Source organism: Poromitra crassiceps, assembly GCF_964638095.1.
Source record: "Poromitra crassiceps genome assembly, chromosome: 1".
Classification (NCBI taxonomy): domain Eukaryota; kingdom Metazoa; phylum Chordata; class Actinopteri; order Beryciformes; family Melamphaidae; genus Poromitra; species Poromitra crassiceps.
This window is the reverse complement of record NC_139623.1, coordinates 89,496,629-89,521,199: the sequence shown is the minus strand read 5'-3', so window position 1 is coordinate 89,521,199 and position 24,571 is coordinate 89,496,629. Positions and strand designations below refer to the sequence as shown.

At 43.4% G+C, this 24,571-nt stretch overlaps 1 protein-coding gene across 2 annotated transcripts in view; it reads left to right on the top strand.

Annotated features, from left to right (window-relative positions):
• Nucleotides 1–2,192: 2,192 nt before the first annotated feature.
• The window catches only part of phldb3 (pleckstrin homology-like domain, family B, member 3), a 57,251-nt gene continuing 34,872 nt past the window's right edge, over nt 2,193–24,571 (top strand). For both annotated transcript variants that reach the window (XM_083648740.1, XM_083648739.1), the window contains exon 1: nt 2,193–2,473. The gene's annotated coding sequence lies outside the window, so the exon portion shown is untranslated. The remainder of the gene's footprint in view (nt 2,474–24,571) is intronic.

Sequence of the window (24,571 nt, the reverse complement as noted above, 5' to 3'; positions counted from 1 at the left end):
ATATTATTGACCAAAATCATCTCATGACATCACTGATGATGATGATGTCATATGCGCTCATGATGTCATAGGCATTGTGACATCATCGGTGTCGGTGATGTCATAGGCATTTTGACACAGTGACAGTGATGCGACATTGAGCAATTGTGTGCTGCCGAAGGGGCCGATACCCTAGTGCACGTGTCAAACTCAAGGCCCGGGGGCCAAATCCTGCCCGGCACCTCATTTTATGTGGCCCTCGAGAGCTAGCAAAGAATACAATTTGTGCAATACAATCCTAGTTCTAATAGTTGTAGGCTACAGGTTATCTCTGTGTGTGTGTGTGTGTGTGTGTGTGTGTGTGTGTGTGTGTGTGTGTGTGTGTGAAAATAGACATGGGTCATTGAATGTGCTTGAATCTATATTTTGCAAAAATAGTAATTGAAGATATTTGTACTTAATGTGTAACACAGGACAGTTGAGAAGTGTTCACACATTCAAGCCTCTCTTTTTAATTATCTGTGAGCTTCTGTAAAGCTGCTCATTCTCATGATACAAATGTTCAGTGTTGCAAGTTGCAACAGTAATGAACCTGGATCCATGTCTAAACTATGCCATGTTGGCTTGGGCCTGGGAAGTCCTTGAATTTGATGTTGAGGAAGGTGTGGGAACCCTGTGCAAGTGATCTGGTTCCTCTGAGCTACACTTTGTTTTACCAGCTGTGAATATTGTTATTTGAGCAGCAGGTAATTATATATTGGCTTCATTGAAGTGCCTGTAAGGTTCTGAGCTACCTTATAAGTGAAGAATATCTGCTATGATGACAGAATAAAAGAAATTGTAGGTCAAAGAGAAGGTAATACTGTCAGGACCACACACACACACACACACACACACACACACACACACACACACACACACACATGCAAAGCATCTACCAGCTGTCTCAGCACTTGAGACAAACAACATTATTGCATAGGCCTTCTGTTCTGTCTCACCTTGCCTACCCACTGACAGACTCACTCCTGTATTGTTTTATTTACCCCGAACAGAAGGTGTGTGGCTGATGTTGCCATCAAGCAGAAGATATGTTGCTTCTATTCTTCTGACTCTTGAGAAGGAAGCAGAGGTACCAGATGTCCTTGTTCCTGCTCTGTGTGCCATCTGCTGTCCCTCTTTCAGCCTCTTTTTGCCCCACTGCCCACTTTTTGCACTGTGCCACCCCAAACCTACTGCCCATTCTCTCTGGCCCCGCCCCCCACCACATGTGACTGGAAAGAATCTATGAGCTATCCGCTCATTGAGAGGGAGCTGTGAAGAGGCAGCCCAGGCACATAAAGCCTTCAGAGTGAAGAGGGTGGCTTTGTGACGTGCAGTCCCTAGTAAGGAAAAGTCACTATATACTATTCCTATAGGGACTTATGGTGCTTAGTGAGTTTACAGTGACTACATGATGGTATGTTTCTTTATTCTGTAGAACCTATAACATTCCTATGGCCATGGGTTTATAATGAGATTACTTTATAGTATTTCAATCTCATATAGTATCACTAATGTTCCCATGGGGTAGTGTGCAGTGTTACATTGACTTTAATAGGCCTACTACTTCACAGTAGCTATATTTATTTGCTATATTAGATTTAATACCCAGTGAGTTTATAATTATGGCATACTAATAGCCTAATTATTCCCAGGGACTTGAGAGACTTGCAATACTCAAAAGTGATTTTATATTGACCTTTTAATAGCCTACCTAATGATAGCTTATGATTAGCTTTTAATGTCCTTATAATAGTCTACTCACATAGTCCCTTTGGGACTTTGCTTATATTAGTGTTGTATCAAAAATAGCCTATATTAAATTAGCCTATGACACTAGTATGGCTGGATTGGAAAAGTGCCCGGGTGGCACATTAGAGTTATAACAATAACTCATCGATGAGAAAGTCATGTCAATTCCCAGAATAGAAATCCCATGTGTGTGCGCGGGAGGGACTCTCCTCTCTTCTCTTCTCTGTTGTAACTGTGGTGAAGTTTCGAGTCGAGAGGACTTTCCACACCAACACAGTCAGTCAGTGCCGCCCCGGCGGGCGGCCCCGCCTCCATCGCCCTCCACATGCTGCGTTCAGTTTCACCTGTTGACGCCGACAGGCAGACAGCTCAGCTCAGCTCAGCTCACACACCGACCTGTCATCTTCCGGGGGACACGACAGGGATTGAATCAACCCAGAAGAAGAACATTAACGCTACCCGAAAGAGAATACATTAATAAAACAACGAAAACATAATTATGCTTGAGCTGTCAGCTTTACAGCAAACAGTTCAAACTAGTTCAAACTTTAATAAGGCAACCGAACGGCCCCGCCGGGCGTCTCAAAGTGAAAGCGCAGTGCTGACTGTTTTTTTTCTGATTTGATTTTCCGTCCGGGTTTTTGGGGGCGCACTATGTTACTCTCACTTCTCATTTAGGTTACAAAAAAGGACGTTTTTCCAGGTAAGAGTTTAATTTCTGTATAGTTTTTAGATCAGTTACTTTTATACTGCAACTCAAGTCAAGTTAAATACTGTGAGGTTTTACTTCCCAGTTCCCACCTAGAAGACCAGGTGTAGACAGTTATGCAGTTGATGTGAACAATATCCACCAGCGACAAACAACATGCATCGTATGGTAAATAAAAGTAGTCCCATTTTATTGTATAGGCTGCTACTACATCTCGATATTTAGGCTAGCTCAGTAGCTGATGCAGCAATGAACGTTTTTGTAATCAATCTGCAGCCATTATAAACGACCTACTTATTACAGAGAGGAGTTAAATATATCTTCTTGTTGTGGGAAGGTGTGGACTCAGTTAAACCTCTGAATGAAAGTAGTACACGTATGAAGTGATATACAGTATATACTATGCACCTAATTCAAGTCTTCGTCTGTGATTTTCAAGTAGGCAAGGCTTATTGACTCCCATGGCCCCAAATACAGACCCACATAATTAGGATTTTTCATTCCTTATCTGTGGGTGGGAATAGCTGCAGTATCTCCCTCTGAGGCTGGCTGTTTCTCAGTGAAGGACTTTTACCTAGCCCGGCTGTCCCATGACAGTAAAGCTCCGTTTACACAAATGCCCTGTTTGTTTACAATGTTCCTGTCATATCTCGCCTTTATCCCCCTCCATCAGCACATACAGGGTAAACAGAGTGGGTGGGGGAGCTGGGAGTGTGGAGTTGAAGAGAAAAAATTGCCTTGGGACCGGGTTTGCTGTCTGGGGAGTTGGAGTGCAGTTATTATTCTCTCTCCCTCACACACACACACACACACACACACACACACACACACACACACACACACACACACACACACACACACACACACACACACACACACACACACACACACACACACACACACACACACACACACGGCCTTGTTATGAGCAGCATTGGACAAATCTGTGTCTGAGCCCTCTGTACCAGCCTGTCATTAATGGATCCCTCCTCTTGCATCATCAGAGCTCCCAGGCCAGAGGTTTTGCTCAGGCCAAAGGAATCTGTTGTGGGTGCAGTTGAACCAGTAGCTTAACGCCTGTAGGCTGGGAAGTCGGTGGCAGCCTTGAGAACATTCCTCACAGTAGTCTTACTTACATACATCTGTGTGCGTTCACGCCTATAATAATTTGCAGCAATGAGATCAGCTAATATGTAGGACCATTTCAAATTTGGACCGAGGGTTTATTGTGTAGTAGGCAGGCATGGCATTGGACGGGTGGGTGGGAAGCTCATTCTCTAGAAGTTATTTTGTGATTGTCTCCGTGTCCTCGCCCTGTCCCTCAACCTGTCTTAGTCTACTTCAGTTTGTGATTTGCTACATTTCCCTGAATGCTGGAATCCCAGACTGGGTAACCCACAAAGACCAGGTGTCCAGGTGGAGAGAGAAATTGTGATAATCAAGAAAAAGTTACTCATCTCTTGTGGCTGCATTGCATTCTGGTCTTATTGAGGCTGCTGTAGCTGGTGAAACTGGTAGGCTATCTCTGCTAACCAGGATATATCTCTGCCTCTTTTATGGTGAATTTCTCCCTGTTTGATTGTTGAACTTAAAGTCGAACTGAACCCGTTCGTCACGTGCGTCGCAGTCCGTTTCAGACTGAAAACACAACTTGTCTGAGATCACAGGTTGAGAGGTGGGTCATAGTAATATGTCGATGATTTTATTTGACAATTTTGGGGACTGGATTGGGCTTTGACCAATCCTGGCGTGTTCCTCCAAATCGAGTGGGATTCAGCGTGTTGTGGCGCTCTCCTCGGGAAGAACCTGCTGACACAAGGTTAGTGGCTGAGTGGAGCTCAGCGAGCCGCAGGCAGCCAGCTGCCTTCGTGTTGCCGAGCGGAGAGTGCAGCCCATCGGCCTGGAATCTCCGAGGTGCGACCACTGACAACCAAGCTCTCGGAGGCGCGTGCCATTATCGCTATAAATGTAAATAATATTCCTAGAATGCGTGTTTTAATGAGCCACTTACATTTCTTTGCATTCTTAGACATTACCGTTTTTGTTTTTTGTTCATGTTTCATACAATTGGCCAAGTTAGTAGTTAGTTTATGCGATAGGAATTCTGCCAGATTACAGGCACAAAACGCCATTTTCTCTTTCTTTTAGAAGAGAAAATTATCCTGAAATTAAGATTTAATTGACAACTGCCATGTCGTGATATGATTGGTTAGAAAAAATGGGGTAGAAATTTGATAGTACTAGGTGACGTCAGCAAACTGTAGATTACTGTTATCAATGAAATCTTGAAAAATGAACTTTTGATGTGAAAAAGTGTGAAAAACGAAAGAAATTTGATTTTTGTGATTTTTTTTGCATACATTATTAAATAGGTGCACTGCATACCAGGTATTTGAACTAAAAGAAAAGAAAATTCATTTTTGGGTTCAGCTCGACTTTAACTAAAATAGGGAGTCTAAATAAGCCCTCACTCTCTGATTCTGATAAGACCATTCTGAGGCTGACTGACACCAAAACCTGACATTTACCAGATAGATTGCTGAAACCTTTTCTGCTATCAAACTCCATTATGGCTGTTTTGTAAATATATTGATTAGACATCACATCATTTGGCCAGTTTTCTGCAGGAGTACATTGTTAGTAGGTTTTTATCGTTTGTTAAGGTTTTGGATGGATTCATTGTCAGTGAATAGAATACTTGATGCAGAATGTGTAGGGCTAATTTGATATATTGGGAACTTGATCATGTATACATTAACAGTAAGCAGGGGTCACAGTATACCCAACTCCCCTCAACCTGCGGTACTCGGTAAGCATATGTTATAGAAACAAATTCATTAGAATGTGTCACTTTTCTCCCAGGCCCACATGGACAGTTGGGCAAAAGTCAGAAATCTCTGCCCTCACGTGCTCTTCCTGCTCAGAGACTAATGTGCATTTATCCTGTAGCTATTCTGCATGAATACTGCTTCTTATGAGAGTGGGCATCGCTTCGTTTTAAGGCGTCATGATCAGCCAAAAATGTTTGAGAACCACTTTAACTAAATTAGTGTAACACAAAACTATTGTGTTGTTTTTTACAACCAGCAGTGCACCAGGCCACTACTTCACTCACCTGAAAAATAGGGATGGGTATCGTTTCATATTTTAAAAAACGATTTAAAATTGTACCGGTGCCTGAAGCAGTACTTTTCTTTTTTTATTTAAGAGGATTTAAAGCTTTTTTTTAAAGTCGAGCTGAACCCAAAAATGACTTTTCTTTTCTTTTAGTTCAAATACGTGGGTATGCAGTGCACCTATTTAATAATGTATGCAAACAAAATCACAAAAGTCTAATTTCTTTCGTTTTTCACATCAAAAGTTCATTTTTCAAGATTTCATTGATAACAGTAATGTACAGTTTGCTGACGTCACCTAGTACTATCAAATTTCTACCCCATTTCAACCAATCATATCACGACATGCAGCTGTCAATCAAATCTTCATTTCAGGATAATTTTCTCTTCCAAAAGAAAGAGAAAATGGCGCCTAGTGCCTGTCATCTGGCAGAATTCCTATCCCATAAACTAACTACTAACTTGGCCAATTGTTAGAAACATGAACAAAAACCAAAAACTATAATCTCTAAGAATCCAAAGAAATGTAACTGGCTCGTTAAAACACGCATTCCAGGAATATTATTTACATTTATAACGATAATGGCGCGCGCCTCCGAGCCTGACAGCCTGGCTGTCAGGGGTCGTCTCTCGGAGTTTCCAGGCGGGCGGGCAGCACCCATGCATCGGATTGTCCGCTCGCTCCGCACGAAGCAGCCTGGCTGCCTGGTACTCCGCGGATCCCACTCGCGTAGCACGACAACATGCTGAATCCCACCCTATTTGGGGGTGGAACATGCGAGGATTGGCCAATGCCAAAGCCAGTCCTCAGAATTGTCAAATCAAATAATCGACACCGTATATGGTTCGCCTCTCAATTTGTTTTCAGTCTGAAACGGACTCAGATGCACGTGACAAACGGGTTCACCTCGACTTTAAGAGGCTGTAAAGAGGATTTCATATGATAATGTTACCTGTTATGCCTATTGCCCTATAATGTTAGTGATCGTGTGTGCAGCGCTGGTTTCTGAGTGGAGGGTAGGGAGGATATTTCGCTCAGCAGCTCGGCCATGCACCTAAATGAGGCACCTAAATCTCTGTTGCAATTCGGTACCGGTAGTACCGGTTGTAAAAGTACCGGTACCAAATCGGTTTAAATACCCGGCCAACCCTGCTGAAAAGAGAGCAAGTCCCTTCTGGGATGGAGCAGCAAAAAGTGAGACAGGACTAGGGATGGGACTCGACTCGTTAATTTTTATTGATATTGATACCATTTTCGAGTCTGCTTAACACTTTGAGTGCCACGGCCCTTGGGCAAAAGGTTGCTTGCTGTGCCACATAGGCCGCAATGCATTTTAAAACAGTCATATAATTTCTTTAATAATTACTATGTAAACACTGAACACGCACAAATAACGATGAGACTCTCTTCTATCACCTGCAAAAAAAAGTTTATTGATCCCATTTTCCGTTCTTTAGTTATGAGCCGGAGAAGATAGCTTGATCGAACCAAAAACAGCCCTTTTTTTCTACGAGCTGAGATAATGAGCCTTTTGTGAAATTAAACATTTCAAGCACATCACTGACTCTGAAGCTAATTTTCTGATGTCTGGGTCTGTCTGGGTGAAGTGTATGCTGCTCTGCGTGCTCTGCGTGCCCCCCCCCCCCCCCTCCCTCAACTGCACACGCCTCCTCCTGGGTGTGTCTTATGTGTCTGGTGGCTCTCTGCTGCTGCACACACAGTGAATGGTGCGCGACATCCAGCTTTTTGGTTCCGCGTGTGTTTGTCACGGGCCACAATACTTCCAGTTGAGAATAATAAAGCTGATTATGCGAATGTGCTGTCGCAGCGGACAAGGAGGTGCTCAGTTGTGACAGCGGATGCAGCTGCTGCGGGCACAGCTGGCGTTTGGCTCGGTTTGGCTTCATGCATGTCGATGCATACGGACGGATGCGATGCGATTTCCTTTTTCCCCAGCGACTTCTTCTGTGTTTGGCTCCACTTTCTCTTATCAGGAGAGTGCTGTCGCCACCTAATGGGGTTTGTAAAATAGGTTTTCGACCTCCAATAGCTACAATATTGTAAGAGGCGATGTAAGAAGCTTAGATCGACACCCCCCCGTCAAAAAAACAATTTGGAGTTACTGACGCCATTTGGCGTCGCTGGCAGCCTACGGTAAATTTCTAATGACGCCATATGGCGTCGCTGGCACTCAATGTGTTAACTTTTCTTTTGTATTATTTGGTGGAAAGACATGACAACCATTTTTTTTGTTACAGAACTGTTTTATTTCTGAACAGAAGGATTAGCCTCGCCTCCAATAAACAAAAACCGCTGATGCTGTTGCTGTGCATTTATTTGAAAAGGAATAGGGCCCACATGATGACATGTAAATAGTAAAATAATATCAGCAGCACAGACATCAGCACTCAGCAACACTTTTTCCAACAATAAAGAAAATAAATGTTATTCACATACCGAGTAACTGTTATCCTTACACCACTATGATTTGTTTCCAGACTTTTCAAGATGTGCTCTGTACTGATACGGAACCCGTGGAAACAACTATTATGAAATTAATGGTTGTATTTTAATTTAAATATTTGCTTTGATTGAAACAAAAATCTTGGAATTAGTATTTTTTTATAGCCTATAACAGGCTGTTAGGAGTTAAACAGGTCATAATTCCCTCTCTGAATTTTATATTGCTGTGAAAACACATTTATTGTGCACTGCAAACTATTTGGGCTTATTTTATTTTTTATTTTTTTACAGAATACACATTGAATATCCACACTGGGTAGAATAGCCTCTATACCTAATATATACAATCAATGCTCTATATACCCACGGTCACCTATTAGGCTACAATGGTGGGACCTATGAAAAAAAGGTGAAGGACCGCCAGTCCGAATAATGGAAGTTAACGTTCGGAGTGGCAGGGTTTCGGAAAGGCAGACAGTTACCATTGCCGCCTGCCCTCCTAATTTGGTCAGACAACGGTACATGTCATGACGTGTCACAGAGCAGGACGCATGGCACAAGGAACTTTCATCACTGCCTGTGACCGCATATTTTGGGATTATTTTAGCAAGTGGATTATGTCAACGAACGGGACTTGCGTGGCGTCTGTGGACAATGCATACCTTGGGTGGCATTTGGCTTCAGGTTTGTCTTTCACTTTGGTGAAGTGTAGCCAAGCTTTTGATCATTTAACGCTGAGCCCATTGAGCTATTTTAAATATATGTCGATGGTTCAGCCATCATGTCGCTTCCTCCTGTGTCGACTGGTCTGTCACGCAAGTTCGCAACCAAATGAAATAGGGCTAGGCTACATGCACAACTTCTTTGCTTCCTGAAATTAGTACAACTTCTTTATTTCCTGTCCTACACTATTGGATGAACTGATTAATCAGGTGTGCCTGATCATTGTTGTGACTGCAGCACACCTGACATTAATCACTTCATCCAATAGTGATGACAGGAAATAAAGAAGCTGTACTAATTTTAGGAAGTAGTGGAGTTGTGCATGTAGCCCATTAATGATCAAGTGAACAGGGGGCGTGTCATGTCATGCGTGATGCACGTGATTCAATCCTTAATCGAATTACAAGTTTTATTACTTAGACAGTCACTCAGTCTGCACGGCAGCACAGGCTTGAGTCTGTGACAGGGCGCTTGATAGTGAATTCAGCGCACAGATCAGAGAGGGGAAAGGCTGGGTAGGGGGGGGGAATTAATGGACCAGTGGCCGCTACTCGATAACAGTATCGATAAGGTCGGACCTTATTGATTTTCGGGTTTTGAGAAATTTGGCTTACGGACCTGGGTATCGAGTCCCATCCCTAGACAGGACCAGTGGACAGGACCTGTAGTCGACATCTGTATCATGTCCCCATTTTGACCCCCCCCCCCCCCCCAAAAAAAGGGGGAGGGGGGGGGAGTCTGTTGGTGGAAACATTTTGTAGTTGACATACTGATGTTGTGATGTCAAGCCTGTTATTGAATGGAGAGACTGGAGATTGGTCTGTTTGATTGAAGCAGCAGCCTGTAATTGTGGCCTATACAAAAATCTGTGACTTGTTCTAGCAGTTGACTGAATAACTGGTTTTGGCCTTCTGCAGATGAGAGAAAACCACTTAACTAAAGAAGCCTTATTGCCTCAGCTGCCTGTCCTGAGGAATGTACACTCCAATACAAATGTCCCTCTCACCTTAAAAAGTCTATAGCATCTAATGTGATACTGATCATCTCATTTACACAGGCCTAAGAAACAAGGTTGTTGCTGCACTTCGTAAAGCCAAGACAAAGTATTTCTATACATTGATCGAAGAGGCTAAGGGTTGTAGCTCCAAACTGTGGAAGCACATCAACTGCCTAACCAACTCCAACACCCTTAAGCATCAGAGAATAAAGGAGCTGAGAATAAATAATGAACTTGTATCTGATAGTGCTACAATGGCAAATGAATTCAATGATTTTTTTGTAGAGTCAGTCCAGGAACTGGCACAGCATTTTAATTTAAACCAGTAGGGCTGACAGCCAACACCAGAACCAGAACAGTCAACATCTATTTCACATCCAAGAAGTTGACTGTGAAAAAGTTAGTAAGATTATGAGTCATTTGAGCAACTCAAAGGCCAAAGACACCCATAATCTCAACACTGCTTTGATAAAGAAATATAGAACCCAACTACTGCAGCCAATAACACACCTTGAACCTGTCAATCAAACTAGAACTTTCCCTAGGACCTGGAAAACAGCTGTTATCAGCCCAATTTTTTAATCTGGTGAGCAAGACTTGACATGTAATTACAGACCCATTGCCATCCTCCCAGTTGTATCCAAGATACTGGAAAGAAATTGTAGCAGAGCAACTCTTAATACATCTAGAGACAAATCAGCTGCTGCATTAACAGCAATTTGGATTCAGACCAAAGTACTCTATGAGACTGTAAATTGTCATCTAATTGAAAAGATAAAAAGTCTCTTGCATAGAGGCCATGGTGTGTACGCCGTATATCTGCGTATCACGTAGACTACACCACTGAGTTTTCTCTGTTAAAGGAGCAAAACTATGGAACAGTCTACCTACTGAGCTGAAAACACAGCACGATTTTAATGTTTTTAACAGGGGTATTAAGTCATGGTTAAAAGAGAAACAACTGTGTTCTCACACTTAATACCCTTGTAGACCTCTGATGGTACTCTAGTCTGTGTATTATGTCTGTATTGTGTGTACTGTATTGTATGTACAACCTTGAATATTTGTAAGTATAGCTTTGCTCATGTGGTTTTATATTTGATTATGTTTCTTTTGGGTATGTCCTCTGGGGTGTATTTTAGTGATTTTCTTTAGTGACTTTCTTGTCAATACATTTGTATAGCTTTACTCTTGTGGTTTTATATATTTGATTATGTTTCTTTTTGGGTATGTCCTTTTGGGTTGTGTTTTGGTGTAGGAGTCACCTGTGGACAGGTGTTGAAAATTAGCGTTCCGCTATAAACACTTAACACTGTGTATCTGGTTACTGTGCATGCATGTACGGTATGTTACATCTCTAATGCTCTGTGATGTCCATATGAAATAAACTTAACCTAACCTGTGTTGATAACACTCAGAACACCACAGCAATGTAGAGCACAATATAGGTGAAGGTCCCAGTGAATACATAATGTATGTGGTCAGTGAGTGGCGTGCATGACCACTTCCACAATTGAGGCAAGCTCTGAGAGGATTTGAATCATCATGACATATTTTTATAGACTGAGCAGAGTTTTAGAGTCATGGGGGGGGGTTCCGGCCTCGGGACTTTTACACTTAATTGGAGAAAAATCAGTATGGGAAAATACATCTTCCATGTATTTTTCCATGGTGTAAAACTGTAAATTACAGTATGCTGTCCCAGTCATTGCTCCACCCCCTCTGGGGAGAGCCGTAGACTAGCACATGCTTCCTCCAACACATGCAGTCAGCCGCCAGCTGCTTCTTTTCACCTGACAGCGAGGAGTTTCACTGGCAGGACCTAGCACGTCCCCCCAGTTCCCCTCCCCTCCGAACAGGTGCCCCCGACCGATCGGAGGAGGCACTAGTGCAGCGACGAGGACCGCAGACACGGCCAATTGTGCCTGTATGAACTCCCGACCAAGCCGGAGATAACAGGGGGTTTCGAACCTGCAACCTTGGTAGACAGAATGATGCCAATTATTATGTCATGAATTGTCAGTTTACACTTGAATTTGAGTGAATTGAACATGACAGTGACCTCCAAGCCTGGCCTCCCTGCACACCAGCAGCCACCCCCACCCGTCACTGCCTAGTACCCCCACTGCTCATGTGCTTCATGTGTGAGACATTTCCCTGACACCACCCAAACTGCCCTTGCATTGCGCGCATAGTGATAGCCTGCGCTCTGCTTTCATCAGGCCTACACAGCATGCATGCCACAGTTAGCGGGTTAGCGGCTCTTTTGTCCAGTGTGTTGCTGCAGTAATATCACTCTCCTCTGTGTTGTTGACTATATGCTTTTGTGCAGACAATGCTTAGCCCCACTTTTTCTTTTAGCCATTCAGCAGACAGGGGTGCTGACAGGGATGTGGTATTTTTGAAGTGCTACTGTAATGTTGTTGCTACCATTACGGGAACTATATGATGCCTGTTTTCAGACTAATTTTATTTAGTTAATAAAAATAAATTTGTTTGGTGGCAATGGATGGGCTACAGCAGCAGCATAGATTTAGGATTAAATTTAGGATTAAATCTATGATAGAGTCAAGCTGAAAAATAAAGAAAAGTGGAAAATAAAGCTTATCTAAGCTTTATTTTTAAATTAAGCTTAAATCTTAGTTCTTGAAAAGTTGACTGTTGAAATATGTGGTTTTCACCCAGCAGCAGCGATGATGTACTCAGTATTCCATGTGCATTTAATGTATGCATCACAAGACTATTCAAAATTATGCTTATTTATTCTACATCCCAGCTATATTCAAAGTCTAAAGGAAGATTACATTCAAATGAGCAGTCTGTGTGTGCAGAAGGTCAGTCTGGAAAGTCAGAAGTTTCTGGGCCCTATCTTCATACAGGCGATATCCCCTATTTACGCTTGCGCACCTGTTTGCGCGTGCCTTAACGCAGGCAAGATAACAGTCCGCCTTGCGCATTTGTCCAGGTGTTATGGCGTGTTTTGCACCCCCGCCCTGGCAGCAAAAAAAAGCATCCCCACGTCACGGGAGCATAATTGTAATGATTTATACAAAAACATAACTGTTTAAAAATTATATAGGCCAATTGTTTGGGTAGACGTGACCTCCCTGTTTTTAAGTTAAAACAGCCCCAAAATCTCGTGAGGATGCAATACTCACGGGGGAGCATAATTTATCACAACAACAGGCACAAGCGCAGATTAGACGCGTGCCAAATAATTTATGCACGGCGCAAACAGGATTTGGGCGGTGTTAACCACCAGAATTATTCACAGGTGTGGCCTGGCAATGCCTGGGCGTTACATCAATCAGATTGCCGTCTCGCAGTCCATTTAATGCAATTTGCGTGAGGCATGCTGTAATTCTCCCCATGCGTAATTTGGATAGGTGTAGGCCTATTGACTGTATGTATTATCCCTATCTCATAACGACACCATCACATCATACCTGTTAAAAACATCTGAGTTTTGATGCAATTCGGGTAAATTTGTTGACTGGGGTGGGACAATAGAAACATGTTTGCAGCGGGTAAACGGCGGAGACAAAAGAAAAAATTGGAGGATTTACATTGGACTCAATTAAAACTCGACACGTGCCGAGGCTTGTGCCAGATCGGCTGTGATTCAACGACCCTCCGGGTTATACTGTAGCAGGTGAAGGTGAATAGCCTATTGCAAGTAGGCATGGCCGTAACTAGCTATGAGGACGGGGAGGTCCGGACCTCCCCTAATATTTCAGAGAAAAAAATAAAACAATCTGCATGGAAAAGCATGAAAAACACGGGATCGCTTTTATTTTGAAACGAAAGGCAGGTCAGGCAGGAAGTCATCTGACGCCGCGTCCGCGGTAACTTGATTCCGAGAGAGCAGCAGCATGGTGGTGAGTGATGACTGTCTGTCTGCCTGGCGAGATAATTGAAGGTGAGCGAGCTGCGAGACAGTGAGCAAGTGAACGACAGACAGTGAGTGACACTGACAGATTTTTTAGCAACAACCAAGAAAGTAAGTGTCTAGTCTGTCTCTTAACACATTCACTGCCAGCCGTTTTTCAATACTGTAGTTAGCTTCTGCCAGAGGGTTTTTTTGAGGATTCTGGCTCATTTTACAAGAGCCGAGGATTCTTTTCTGCTTGGACTTTGTGAACACAAAGTTCACAAAAGTACTACCGTAAATTCCGGACTATAAGGCGCACCGGTCTATAAGACGCACCTTCAAAGGTGACTATTTTTTTCTTCTATAAGCCGCACCGGTCTATAAGCCGCGGGTGTTTTGATGTTTAATTACCATATGTAAGGCTTCGTGCACAGAGGGGATTGTCGGGAAAGAGATGGCTGTTTGGGGAAGCTCCCATTTATTAACATTTCAACAAAACAAAAGTCAGGTCACTAATCCCCAGACAAAATCACACATTGTGAGATGCTTAAAAATCACCATCGGCGGGAGCTGCTGTGCAGCCAAGAACACAAGTGAAATTCGTTCTCTCGTGACCTGTGGTTCTCAACGTGATGGACGATTCACCTTTCTTGTTAACAGTCCTAGTGAGAGGCAGGTCGAACGTCAAAGGCACTTCATCCATATTTATGATCTGCTCCGGTCCGATGGAATATTCCTTGATCTTTCTTTGTGTGAATTCGCCGAAGTTTGTAATTTTCTCCTGGTAGTCGGGAGGGAGTTGCTGACACACAGTCGTCCGCGCCCTGACGGACAGTCCCTTTCGTCTCGGGTTTGTGCATGATCCTTTGCTGCTGCTGCTGTTGTTGTTCCTGTCTCGCTACTGTCTCAGACATGGCTTTCAGGCTCAATCGCCGCCATCGTCGTAACACAGCCAGTTCTCCATCTTTTGAAGCATGATGTTAGATTACAACGAGCTAGTTGTGTGGCTTAGCCTTCCAAAATGTTGCTGTTAGTTTTTTAGAATGTAATACATAGAATTGGGAATGTTACATTCAATTTCATTCAGACTGTCTTTCAAGCTCAATCGCTGCCTTTTTCCCCCCGGAGCGAGGGAGGAGGGAGGGTGTTTTACCGTAGTGGCTGAGAGAGAGTAGTGGCACAGTGCTCCAATCAGGTCGCGAGGCACATTTTTTGCAACATCATCCAATCAGGGTCTCGCTCTCATAATGTCTGTCTTGCTCTCGTTCTGCCTCATACCAACATCCATAGATTTTGGACGTTCCCGAGTGGCCGTTTGCTGGAAAAATCCATAGATAAGACGCACCGTTATTTAAGCCGCAGGGGGCAAAAAAGGCCAAAAAACGGGAAAAAAGCCGCGGCTTATAGTCCGGAATTTACGGTAATAGAATGTGTGCTTTCTCTGTCTAAAAGAGTTAGTTTGTAGAGTTAGTAGTTATGTAGATATTAGCCGTTGAGTACAGCATGGTTTCAGAGATTTTCAGAGAGTTTTGAGATAAATGGATTTTTAGAACCACCTCACGTGCCTGTGATTATGGGTGCCCTTGGGCAAGTCTGTATACTGTATTGTGTTTGTGTGTGTGTGTGTGTGTGTGTGTGTGTGTGTGTCTCCAAACTCCTCCCTCCTTAGGTGTGTCTCTGGTGGCTTTGCAGTGTTTTGTCACAGGCGAGTTTCTGTTGCCTCACAGATCCCAAAAAAAGAGAGGGGAATCGCAGGAGCGGAGGAGAGGAGAGGCGAGGGGGGGGGGGTTAGACACGGGAGAGAAATTCCTTCGCGATCCCCTTCTTCCAATCTTGAGGCGTACTCCGCTCTGCTGCTGCTGCTGCTGCTCGTCTGTGCTGCTGCTGCTGGCGGCGCGGCCGCTCTCGGGCGAGTCTGGATTACTGTAAAACGGGCTCGTTCGTTTCTTGGGGTGTCGGTTGAGAGCTTTGATGAAGCTTTTGCGATTCTGGTCTTATTTATGCTCAAAGGTACTCGAGTGTGTGTGTGTGTGTGTGTGCGCGCGCGCGCGCGCGTGTGTGTGTGTGTGTGTGTGTGTGTGTGTGTGTGTGAAATCGAAAGCGTTTTCGCCAAGCCATTTCCTTGAGAATGGCTTCCTCCCGCGGCTGTTTTTGGTTGGCTTTCTCTCTGTCGGGAGAGCACTGTCGCCACTTAGTTGGTCGGTAAAATAGATTATACACATTCAATACTTCCAATATTTTTATAGGAGACGTGGGGGGCATTGATCCACGTAGCACCGTCAAAAAATTTTTTTTTTTTTTTTTGACGTCTCAACTCGTCATTGGCAGTGAACCGTTGGATTGTGTTTGACGAGTCAACTCGCCATTGGCAGTGAACGTGTTAAGTAATGTTACCTGTGTGACACGTTGGGATGCTACTGGCTAATCATGCATGATGCCAATTGCCAAGCTCCCGAAGTCAGGTATGCAGGTGGCTATATGCATGGTTTCAGTTTCATGACCCAATAAGTAACAAAAAGAGGTGGTGTAAAGTTAAAAACAACATAATATATTTTATTTTATTTTTCAATCGTTCCTATCAGGAATAAATAAATGTCCCTCTGTATGTTTTTTTTTATTATCGATGATGACTTTGTGTGTTGTGTACAGCTTGGGTTGTGTACCTGTGTTTGTAGGTGTCATTTTGATATGAATTTGGCTAAAACAGTTTGTGTTTGTTAGTTACAATTATGTTGACAGGAGAGCTGAGCAGGTGGTGACATGAAAGAGAATATACTGAATAATGACATCACAACTAGGGATGGGCATTTCTAGCAAAAACACTATTCGAAATTCGCTGGCCAAATTCGAATTTAATTCGAAATTCGAAAATAAAAATAAAAATGTAAAAAAAATTAAAAATGTATTTTTTTTTTTTTTTTTTTTTGTGAGTGAAATGTTGCATTGTCTCCCCTGATTCTAAGTCTACGGCTTTATTAATTAATATAAAAAGCTTCTGCTGTGGATTTTTAGCTCAAACAAGCATTGCACCACTGAAGTAAAGAACATGTTACATGACATTGACATTTTCGAAAATAAAAAACAGTTTTGACAATCATGAGTGGTTCATTAAATATTTAGTAGGCTCAGGTCTGAGTGCCAAAGGGGTGCCAAAGTCACCCCCTCTCCCTCTTCATGGGATTTCATCCGCCATTCATTTTTCCATAAACCTTGCTTAAAATGCTTATAAAAATTGTTTTACTTGCTCAAACCAAGCGATTTGACTATACTTAGAATCAGGGGAGACAATGCAACATTTCACTCAAATTTTTTTTTTTTTTTTTTTTTTTTTTTTTTCGAATTTCGAATTTCAATAATAAAAGTCGACCTTGATAATAACAACGATTATTCGAAAATTCGAAATTCGATGCCCATCCCTAATCACAACAGTATAATCCTAATGTTGATTTAAAATTATATATTACTCTAAATATGGCTAAAAAAGGGGAAAAAACACCCTCAAATTTTTTCCGGATTCGGCGAAAAAAAACGGGCGCCGCCGAATCCGCCTCCCCTTGCTGGACCTCCCCTATTTCGGAACCCTGGTTACGGCCCTGCAAGTAGGCTACAATGTACACGTTTTCTCAATTAATTTATCATAACCCCTCCTTGCAATGTGATAAAAGTTTCTCAGTGAATTAGAGTTGATTGCCTCACCGAATAATTTGCTGGTTACCCAATTTTACAGCAGAATTTGATGTCCTGGGGCTTGTGTGGCACGTCTGTGTGTAATGACGTTTCTGCGCAGCGCGGAGATGATGGTGCGGGATCAAGTGCAGTGAGTGTTTTAGCGGATAAGAGGTCCTTTTCAAAGCTCTTAACGCAAAGTAATTGCGCGCTGCTGACGATAGGATAATGCCATCTATCCCCACATTTTAGCGCTGAAACACCTGCTTTGGCATGTGGCACGCCTATGCCCAGTACAATTATAACAGGCATGCGCTTGTGCCCGCCCCCAATTTGCATTGCGCACGGCATTAAACGAGCGCAAACGCTAAATTACTGCTTTTGGGAAGATAGGGCCCTCTATCTTTTGAGGTCAGTAAGCACAATAAAAACAGATTGATTCTGGTGAAAAGCAGTTAATTGATTTGTGCAAACTTTGACCAACAAGCAAGAGAGATCATCGTGTTCGTATTTTGTTGAATATTATGTGAATTCTGTAGGCTGGCTGCCTACAAAAAAAACATGAAAGTTAGAAGGGGGGGACTTTACCACTATTCCTTCAGAAGTTGTAGCTGCCATAGACTGTTGCATAGTTGATTTCTCTATTGCTGAATAAATGTGTTATTGTAAGTTATTGTATTAAGTGTCTGCTAAATGACGTAATGTAATGTAAGTTAGAATCTTAATGTCACATACAAAACAGAGTGAGGAGATATGTTGTTGTTGTTGTTGTTGTTGTATTGACTGAATTCTTTCTGGATTAGCATTGTTGAGTAGAAGGAGTAATTAGACGTTGCTGATTGGAGCACATGGTGAGATGCTATGACGCGAGTAGCATTCTTCTCCTTTGCCCACCCCCTACTCTTTGTGTTGAATCCTGCTCTCTCACATTGCTCTGTGTGTGTGTGTGTGTGTGTGTGTGTGTGCGCGCGTGCATGTGTTATGGTGAGTCAGCTGCTTATTGCTGAGTTGTGGTGGATAATTTGCAGACTGATACACTGACTGAGTCTTCTTGTAGTCATCCTAGCAGCTCCAGGGTTGAAGGTTATGTGTCCTGTCACCTCTGGCCTGGGAGGCAATTACATAACACACACACACACACACACACACACACACACACACACACACACGACTGTTTATTCTTATTCCACTCATATATCCTCCTAATCTCCAGGGTCGCTCCCCTCCCCTGCAATCAAGACCAATTATTTTCGGACCATTAAAACAGCGTTTTGTTCTTTCATCTCAGTCAGTCAGACCTTTTTGTAGTCGCTCTGTCTGAGCCCCCTCCCATCTTTCTGTCTCTCTCTCTCTGTCTCTCTCTCTCTGTCTCACTCTCTGTATCTCTCTCTCTGTCTTACTCTCTCTGTCTCACTCTCTGTATCTCTCTCTCTGTCTCTCTCTCTCTGTCTCTCTCTCTCTGTCTCACTCTCTGTATCTCTCTCTCTGTCTCACTCTCTGTATCTCTCTCTCTGTCTCTCTCTCTCTGTCTCTCTCTCTCTGTCTCACTCTGTATCTCTCTCTCTGTCTCACTCTCTCTGTCTCACTCTCTGTATCTCTCTCTCTGTCTCTCTCTCTCTGTCTCTCTCTCTCTGTCTCACTCTCTGTATCTCTCTCTCTGTCTCACTCTCTCTGTCTCACTCTCTGTATCTCTCTCTCTGTCTCTCTCTCTCTGTCTCACTCTCTCTGTCTCACTCTCTGTATCTCTCTCTGTCTCACTCTCTCTGTCTCACTCTCTCTGTCTCACTCTCTGTATCTCTCTCTGTCTCACTCTCTCTGTCTCACTCTCTGTATCTCTCTCTCTGTCTCTCTCTCTCTGTCTCACTCTCTGTCTCTCTCTCTCTGTCTCTCTCTGTCTCACTCTCTGTATCTCTCTCTCTGTCTCTCTCTCTCTGTCTCACTCTCTGTCTCTCTGTCTCACTCTCTGTCTGTCTGTCTCTCTCTGTCTCTATCTCTGTCTCACTCTCTGTCTCTCTCTGTCTCACTCTCTGTCTCTCTCTGTCTCACTCTCTGTCTCACTCTCTGTCTCTCTGTCTCACTCTGTCTGTCTCTCTGTCTGTCTGTCTCTATCTCTGTCTCACTCTCTGTCTCTCTCTGTCTCACTCTCTGTTTCTGTCTCACTATCTGTCTCTTTCTGTCTCTGTCTCTCTCTCTGTCTCTCACTCTCTCTCGTCTGTGAATTGTATTTGTTTCGCCTTTTGTTTTGTGCATGTGACAAACCACTGTGTTGACATGAAAGCATGGACTTTACTCCTGAATGCCTATCTCTCTCTCTCTCTCTCTCTCTCTCTCTCTCTCTCTGGGCTCTGGTGCTGCTGATAGTGTGTATCTGGACTGGACTTTAGCTAAGCTCAGATGGCAAACACTTGTGCTGTGTGTGTGCTGACATTAGTTTGGCTCAGTGAATGTTCTCTCTGCCCTGTTTTACCTGCAAGTTGTCAGCTTTGATAGGAAAGCATAAGATCACACTATTGGGATCAAAATAGAAAATTCTCAAAACGAGTTAAATGTCACTGGAAACTCAACAGTGGCTTGGGCAGATGTTTTGACTTGTTTGGAAGGGACAATATTTCAAGACAGTACTATAACTAAATGACTTGTGTGATGATGCATGGAAATGTCATCATGTGATGTCATAAATCCCACTGTGTGACATCATCCATGATGTCATAAATCCCACTGTGACATCATCAGTGACGTAATAAATCCCACTGACATCATCAGCGATGTCATAAATCCTACTGTGACATCATCCGTGATGTCATAAATCCCACTGACATCATCAGTGATGTCATAAATCTGACATCATCAGTGATGCTGCTCTCATTGGCCACACAGCAGCCGAGCTGCGAATGCGAGCTGCAGGGCCAGCTTGGCGAGCTGCAGCGAGCCCCCAGAGCGGGCGAGCCTAGGAATCTAGGTTCTAGGCTAACATGCATACGATAAAATTTGACGTTAAAAATGTACTTTAAGAACGTTTCCACAGACATTTCGGCTTTCTTCTTCAGATACACCCAGGATGTAGCCTTTCTAGCATGTGCAAAAACCAAGAGTCTGTGCATGTTTCATGAATTCCATGTTGGTTTTTCGTAGGCACGTTTCTTAAGAACAAAATAAGAAGAAAACATTTTTGTGAATGAGGGTAATTGGTTATAACTTCACAACGAGAGTATTCCTGACTCTTATTCATTCTTATAGGAACGAATGTCACCTTTTTCACATTGACCCAGGACAGCATGGATATTGATAATCATTATTATTATTATTATTATTATTATTATTATTATTATTATTATTATTATTATTATTATTATTTTGTTTTACTGTGACAGTTGGGTTAGGGTTAGACACCTATACAAACATTATTACATTCTTCTGTGCAGAAGTGTCATTCAATTCAATTCAATTCAATTTATTTGTTCGATAGGGGACAGGTGTACATTAATGAACATTTTGAAAAAAAATGTAAATGCACGACAATTGCAGTCACACGACTGATTTCCATTGTTAGTCCCCCTGCCAGATGATACAGGCTTAGGGCCTGTGTCCACCTAGCGTCTTTTTCCGACGTTAAACGCTGGGAGTGCGCTTGGGAACGCTGATCCCAGCGCACAATATAACAAGGAAGCAGTCTGAAAATAACGTTAGTTCAGTGCGGTAGTAGCTTGATAGCTGACAAGCTAACAACACAGGTAGGCTACGTTATTAAAAGCAGTAAGCACAACACTCACCAGAAATATTAAGTGTCTAGCCAATCTGCTCCCACAATTGAGCCGTTCTGTCTCTGTTGCGATAGTTTTTCCATTATGATTACCGTAAATTCCGGACTATAAGCCGCGGCTTTTTTCCCGTTTTTTGGCCTTTTTTGCCCCCTGCGGCTTATATAACGGTGCGTCTTATCTATGGATTTTTTCCAAAAAAAAAAAAAAATCTCTCTTTTTTAGCACTCTTTCTAACTATAAATCCACTTCTGTTTTAATTTCCTCTCTTGCCCTCTTTTAACAACATAACATAACATAACATAACACAACACAGGTAAGCAGAAAGAAAAAGACGAAGCAATCACGCCATGAATGAGGAAATGACTCACCTGCTGGAGGCTGGAGATACACGCTTGGGCTAAACTTTTACTCCGTGAAACACTATCGATTAAGTCCGACATCGCTCAGAGGTTTTGAGCAGCTTGAAAACAAGTTTGAAAACGTGCAGAAGTCCATCCACTCACTCACTAAAGAAACTAAGGCAACCGTGAACAGAGTTTATAATGCGGAAAAGCGCATCCGCGCACTGGAGGACAAAAACAACACAGTGAGTCCGAAAATGGATAAAATGCAAAATCGAAACCCTGCACACGCAGGTTGATGACTTAATCAGCAGGAGTAAAAGAAATAACATTCGCCTGATCAATGTAAAAGAGGAGCTGAGATTGGTGACATGGACGCTTTTGTGGCAAAATCCTGTGTTACATCCTGGACCTGAAGGAAGGCGAGAAACCACCAGAGGTGGACAGGGCACACCGGGCGCCTCGGCCACGTCCAGACCCCGGCCTGCCACCGAGGGCCATCTTCATCTGCCTACTCCGCTGGCCCGACCGTCAACTCATCCTCCAGGCTGCGGGGAAGAAGCCCCTCACCTGGGAGGGTACGCGCTTTTTCGTCCCGGCAGGACCTCTCCGCGTTGGTGCAACAGAAACGCGCAACATACAACAGCATCATCGAGTCAATGGATATCGCTTTGGCGTACTGTACCCAGCGAGACTCGTCATAACCAGACCGGACTATCTTTAGCACTCTTTCTAACTATAAATCCACTTCTGTTTTAATTTCCTCTCTTGCCCTCTTTTCACCACACCGCGGACACTGTGTGCCCAGCGGCGGAACAAGAGCTCAAAGTGAAACTGCCGAATATCTTTTGAGTTGGACTGGTCAATAGTACTGTGAGTAACTAAAATAAAAAAATAAAAAACGGAATTCTCTCTTCTTTAGCACTCTTTCTAACTATAAATCCACTTCTGTTTTAATTTCCTCTCTTGCCCTCTTTTCACCACACCGCGGACACTGTGTGCACTGTAAAAAAAACAAAAAATACCACAATGTGTGATTTTGTCTGGGGATTAGTGACCTGACTTTTGTTTTGTTGAAATGTTAATAAATGGGAGCTTCCCCAAACAGCCATCTGTTTCCCGACAATCCCCTCTGTGCACGAAGCCTTACATATGGTAATTAAACATCAAAACACCCGCGGCTTATAGACCGGTGCGGCTTATAGAAGAAAAAAATAGTCACCTTTGAAGGTGCGGCTTATAGACCGGTGCGTCTTATAGTCCGGAATTTACGGTAGCTGCCAGAAAGGAGCAGCCGACACCAGCGTCTTTCTGAAAAGTTAAAATATTTTCAGCTGGGAGCGCTGGGAGCCGGCGCACAAAAACGCCGGAACGCTCTGAAAAAAGACGCTGGGCGCTGCGCACTTTCTATAGACGTCCGTGTGCGCCCGCATACGCTCTCCCCCCATTGGAAACAACTGAAAAAAGACGCTGGACCTGAAGAAAAGACGCTAGGTGGACACAGGCCCTTAGAGTCCTGATAGGGGTAAAAAAAATAACATAGTGCAACAAATACATGATTAAAATGGCGTCCTATTTCTAAACACATGTGCAAAGTGCAAGTATACAGAAATATACAATCAGATACTAAAACCTGAGTTTGGGATCTACATACAGCTAAAATATAAGATCTACATAGAAGACTTACTCAACAGATATAAGAGGAAAAAAAATACAGAGAACACACATATCCATACAGTATAAGCGTACTGTTCTATACCCTTAGTGATGTGTACAGAGTTGAGTGGACTTCAGCCATCTCTTCATTTGACCTTTAAACATGCCTAGTGTTGGACATTCCCTTATGGCGGATGGAATTGTGTTCCAGAGTTTGCTACCCTTGACAGACAGAACTGTCTGGCCAAAGGTGGTGCACCTGTATGGGATAACACAGTCGCCTCTAATTGAGGCCCTGGTGGTTCTGGATGTGGATCCAGATACAGGTCTCTGATTGATGTACTAATTTAGCGGGGGAGGGGCAAGGCCATTCAGTACCTTGAAAACAGTGCATACATATTTAAAATAAATGAAGTTATTGAAACTTACAGTAGGAAGTTGTGTTTAACCAGGATGTTACAATAGTGGTAGGAGCGGGGTTTTTTGTCAAATACTTTCAGAGCTCTCTTGTAGAGAGACTCAAGTGGTTTGAGTGTGGACGTGCATGTGAGAGACCAGCTGGTCACACAGTAGTCCAGGTGAGAAAATATCATAGCATGTAAAAATGTCCTAGCAGAATCTACAGACATGCTGTGTCTAATGTGTTTGAAGTTGAGCAGGTTGAATTTCACAGAGTTCACAACCTTTTTAACCTGGTTCTTAAAGGTCAGTGTGGGGTCTAATATCACACCTAGGTATTTAAATTCAGATACCAATTCCAGTTCAACATCATTAAAGAAAACATTCGACCGGGTTGTTGCATGAGGACGTTTGGTGAACATCATGCACACCGTTTTCTTGGTGTTCAACAAAAGGCAGGTCATGCCCATTGTAGTCTCGCTGGCCAGCCTCCTCCCCCTTCCTTCCGAGGAGTCTGGTGCAGCAGGTCTCCATAGTGGGATTGCGATGGGCGGCGCTTAGTGGCAGTGCTGTTGGAAAATAGTTTCCAACAATCCAACTTGCCATTTTCAGCATGTAGCAACGAGCTAGCGTGTAGGTTTCTGCCGTTAGCTTGCTACCTAGTTAGTGTTGATGTTTTCACTGAGGCGGCAGGGCACTATTTACAGCAACACACAGGGAGGAGGGAGCGGGAAGCCGCTCTGATTGACATGGTCGGAGCCAATGACAGAGTTTGTAATAAGCGGGAGCAGACATCCGGCTGCCACCGAAACAGTCGCTCCAATGGGAGAGCAGAGTAGAGCAGGGGAGGGTTTATCCCAGTTATGGAGGCCTGTGGCGCCAGACTCCTGGGACGGAAGGGAGAGGAAGCTAGCCAGCGAGACTATGCCCATTGTAACTGAGGGGGCAATTGCCCTCAGTCCATCTGGCTTTCTCATTATAGGCGCTTCCAGTGCTACATAGCAAAGCCACCCAGCCAGCCACCCACACCTCACAGTACAGAGCTGACAGCAGGGTTTTTCTGCTTAACTGTATTAAAGTATGCATATTAGCTATACA